Source organism: Athene noctua, unplaced genomic scaffold (assembly GCF_965140245.1).
Source record: "Athene noctua unplaced genomic scaffold, bAthNoc1.hap1.1 HAP1_HAP1_scaffold_66, whole genome shotgun sequence".
Lineage (NCBI taxonomy): Eukaryota > Metazoa > Chordata > Aves > Strigiformes > Strigidae > Athene > Athene noctua.
This window is the reverse complement of record NW_027437556.1, coordinates 545373-550071: the sequence shown is the minus strand read 5'-3', so window position 1 is coordinate 550071 and position 4699 is coordinate 545373. Positions and strand designations below refer to the sequence as shown.

General features: G+C 42.9%; 1 pseudogene; it reads left to right on the top strand.

Moving 5' to 3' along the window:
• The first annotated feature begins 1038 nt into the window (after positions 1–1038).
• LOC141955019 (zinc fingers and homeoboxes protein 1-like) lies at positions 1039–3803 on the top strand (annotated as a pseudogene).
• The last annotated feature ends 896 nt before the right edge of the window (positions 3804–4699 follow it).

The following is a 4699-nucleotide window of genomic DNA, read 5'->3' as shown; positions in this document are numbered from 1 at the left end:
TTCTAAACATCATTTTATTTGGCTTCTGCTTGCTATATCAGTCTTCAATGCTTTTTTTCTCCGGTACAGTTCACACAATCAGTCATGTCCCTGTTAATGCATAGAGGCGTGAAAACAGATTTCAGTTAATTGCCATGTGCTAGCAATCAACTTTTATTGGTTTGGGATTGGTCTTCAACTGGAGAATGACATTTGGGGAGCTAGGAAGAAAGGATAGTCATCTTTTGTCTGTCAAAGTGCCTTAAAAAAGGCATTGTTCTGCCTGTTTTCAGTCTTGGGATAAAGACATACTCATGTTTGCATATAGAATGCAATAGAAAAACACTCTTAGGCCTGCCTTTTCTGGGACCCTTCACAACCTCAGACATGAGGGACATGACAGAGTCAGTAGTAGAGATGTCATACTAGGGTTGAGTTTTTGATAGAAAGGACTTGAGCTCATGGGGCAGTCGAGAAATGTTGCCAGAGCTTAGGCAAAGCAGTTCAAAGGCAAGTTATATAGGACAACTGACCTCAACATTATGCCAAGAAAAAGGGTTCTGAAGACAGGGAAACAGTCAGAAGGTTCCCTGTCTTACACCATCCTGTGTTTTATGCCTTTCAGTGCATTGACACGCACGAAAACAGATTTCAGCCTACAGTAAGTGGATTGGATTTTGCCTTTCTTAACTTAGTTTGAGTAACTCTTTTTGGAATGGGTCTGCTGTTTTCAGGGGATGAACAGTGGCAGATTGAACCACAAAGGACTGAATTACCTTAAGCCAAAATACGTAGCAGAATAGAAATTACTCTTTAACTAATTCCACTGTCTCTTCTTTGCTACAGGTGGTGGATGTGGACTTTAAAGCAGTCTCTCTCAACATTTCATCCTCAACTATTTCTAACCTGATTGCACTACAAAAGGAAATCTGCTAACGGGATAAATGTTGAGACTTTACAAGAACTGACTTGAAGTACCGAAAGCCATTACTATTAATCAAGAAGAGCTTGAAGTTAGGTCTGTACCTGACCAGTCAGTATCATTCTCACATAACAGGCATGGCCAGTAAAAGAAAATCAACAACACTGTGCATGGTCTTAGCCAACGAGCAGGATCCGGATCTAGAAATGGTATCAGAGTTGGAGGAAGGACCACCTGTACTTGCGCCAGCAGATAACCCTACAGCAGAGAGCGTAACAAGTGATGAGGATGTTCATGAGTATGTGGATTCAGACAATCAGAAAAATACAAATAAAGTAGAATAAAGTAGAAGGTGGTTACGAGTGTAAATACTGTACTTTTCAAACTCCCGATCTCAATATGTTTATTTTTCACGTAGATTCAGAACATCCCAACTTAGTATTAAATTCATCCTATGTTTGTGTAGAATGCAATTTTCTTACCAAAAGATATGATGCTCTCTCAGAACATAATTTGAAGTACCACCCTGGAGAAGAGAATTTTAAGTTGACCATGGTGAAACATAGTAATCAGACAGTCTTTGAACAAACAGTGAACAATCTCACTTTTGGCGGGAGTTTTGTTAGAGAAGAAAATGTTGAACAGGCTGACTCTTCTGAGGTCCCCTCATCAGGGATCTCAATCAGCAAAACTCCTATTATGAAAATGATGAAAAACAAAACTGAGAATAAACGTATTGCTGTTTTCCACAATGTAGTTGATGACATTGCTGGTGAAGAAAAGGGAACTGAAAAGGAGCCAAACTCTGAAGAAGTAGTAGAAAACCCACCACCAGCAGTTTCTGAGTCAAAAGCGAGCCATTCAGGTGTTTGCAGTGCAGCAGATGTGGCTAGTGCCGTAGTGACTCCAGCACCAGTGCTTCAGCCTGGGGTGGCACAGGTTATAACAGCCTTTACAGCTCCACAGAACTCAAACCTGATTCCAAAAGTCCTAATACCTGTAAATAGCATTCCAGCCTATAATACTGCTTTGGATAACAGTCCTCTTTTGCTTAACACCTACAACAAATTCCCATATCCAGCCTTGTCAGAAATCACTGTTCCACAGAACTCAAACCTGATTCCAAAAGTCCTAATACCTGTAAATAGCATTCCAGCCTATAATACTGCTTTGGATAACAGTCCTCTTTTGCTTAACACCTACAACAAATTCCCATATCCAGCCTTGTCAGAAATCACTGTTCTTTCCACTCAAGCTAAGTCACACAGAGGAACAGATTAGAATATGGTTTTCTGCGCAGCGTCTGAAACACGGTGTGAGCTGGACTCCAGAGGAAGTGGAGGAAGCAAGGAGGAAACAATTTAATGGCACGGTGCATACCGTGCCACAGACAATTACTGTTATTCCAGCACACATTTCTGCCGCTAGCAATGGTTTGCCTTCAATTTTACAGACATGCCAAATAGTTGGTCAGCCAGGACTTGTTCTCACGCAAGTTACAGGTGCAAATACGTTACCAGTAACAGCCCCAATAGCTTTGACTGTAGCAGGAGTCCCAAACCAAACACAGTTACAGAAGAGTCAGATTCACACTGCTCAGCCTGTTGCAGAAACCAAACAAGGAGCTGCTGTTCCAGCCCCTCAGCCTATCAAAAATGAATGCGCGCTGATGAATCCTGACTCCTTTGGAATCTGAGCGAAAAAAACTAAGGAACAGCTGGCAGAATTGAAAGTCAGCTACCTTAAAAATCAGTTTCCTCAAGATTCAGAAATTGTAAGACTTATGAAAATAACGGCCCTGACTAAAGGAGAGATCAGAAAGTGGTTCAGCGATACATGCTACAATCAGAGAAACTCAAAGAATAATCATGGGATTCATCTCAACAGTGATTCGTGTGCCACCATTGTTATTGATTCAAGCGATGAAATGAATGAGTCCCCAACGGGAGTCACTCCACAGAACAAGTCATCATGGAGCGCTTTTCCTGATTTCAACCAGCAGAAATTCAAAGAGAAGACTGCTGAACAGCTGCAGGTCCTCCAAGCAGGTTTTCTTAATAAGCCAGTCCTTACTGATGAAGAGATGAATAGGTTAATAGCCAAACTGACCAGGAGAGAGTTTGATGCCTGGTTTACAGAAAGAAGGAAATTGAATGTCTTGAAAGAAGAGGGAGCTGACTTGAACGAGAGCAATGCTGGCAGCTCAAAAGAAGAGACTGGAGAAACATCTGTGGGAGATGGAGCAGCAGGAGCCAAATCAGTGTATTCCACTTCAAGCAAAATAGGCAAAAAATCACCAGAGCAGTTGCACTTGCTTAAAAGTTCTTTTGTCCGTACTCAGTGGCCATCTCTACAAGAATACAACAAACTAGCAGAAGAAACTGGGCTCCCAAGATCAGAAATTGTGAGCTGGTTTGGAGATACTCGCTATGCTTGGAAAAATGGAGGATTGAAATGGTATTATTATTACTAGAGTGCCAATGCAAACAGTCTGATTGGCCAAGGCTTTGCGAGAAAGAGAGGAAAAGGAAGACTGAAGGGGAGGGGGAGGCCTCGGGGGAGACCTCAGGGAAGCACGAGGTTAAATTGCTGGGACAGAGGTGTGTCTGTCATAAAATTCAAAACTGGAACAGCAATCCTAAAGGACTACTATATGAAGCACAGATTCCTTAATGAGCAAGACCTCGATGAACTGGTAGCCAAATCTCACATGGGATATGAGCAGGTCAGAGAATGGTTTGCAGAAAGGCAAAGAGGATTAGAACTTGGAATAGAGCTGTTTGATAAGAACAAGGAGGAAGATGAAATGCTGGAAGATCAGGAAGATGAGGAAGAAACAGATGATAGTGATACTTGGGAACGCCCCTGACATGTTAAGCGTAAACTTTCAAAATCAGATTGACATGCCATTTGGGATTTGGGGGCCAAAACCCAACTAATTAGGTTGGATGTTATGGTGAAGAGCCAAATGATTTTTCATGGCCTTCAATTTAGCAAGCACCTGCTCAGCATTTTCCTTCTACATAAAAGAACATAGGCAAGTGTGGTGGTGCAATTCTTACCCCTCCCTGCCCTCCTTGCTGGGCTGCTTGGTGCCAGGTGTGATTCCATCCACATTCCCCCAAGCTATCCACCAATCTATGGAGATAAGGACTGATAACCTTGAGGAGCCTGGCTCCTGCCCCTCCCAATTGCTTGGAAAAGGTTATAATGGCCCATCATCTCCTGATGGCCTGACACACCTATGCCTGGGATGTGATCAGATGGAACAATAACAGGGTTGCATGTTATTCAAATTCTTGTGCAACTGCCGGAAGGCACCAGATAGTATTTGACAAAAGTCAGTTATCTTGGTTCCTATAAACTGCGACCACCAGAGAGACCCTTTGAGCTCTCCTGGATCGCAGCAGCCTGTGACCAGCATCTCCCCTGAGCTGGGACGCCTCTCAGGTACCAAAACCCTTAAGGTGTCGTCTGCTCCAGGTGGAAGGCCAGGGCGAAGTCCCCCCGCTCGAGTCTCAATTATCGCCCGTTGAGGAATGCCAAGGCATTGTGAGTATTTGCTCTAAACTCGAGAGGGAAATTTTCTTTGAGCTAGCTTCTATTTCACCTGTTTGTTGGTGGGGATGTGTGTGTGTGGGTACGTACCCTTACCCTTGTTCCTGTGTGCTTGTCCCTTTTGTGTTCATTTCACCAAATCCAAACCCCTTTGTTTCTGTATGTATATGTCTGGTTTGTGTATGTGCATGTACATATGTGTATAAACTAAGGTACCGTTAAGTAAGTTAGAGTGAATAT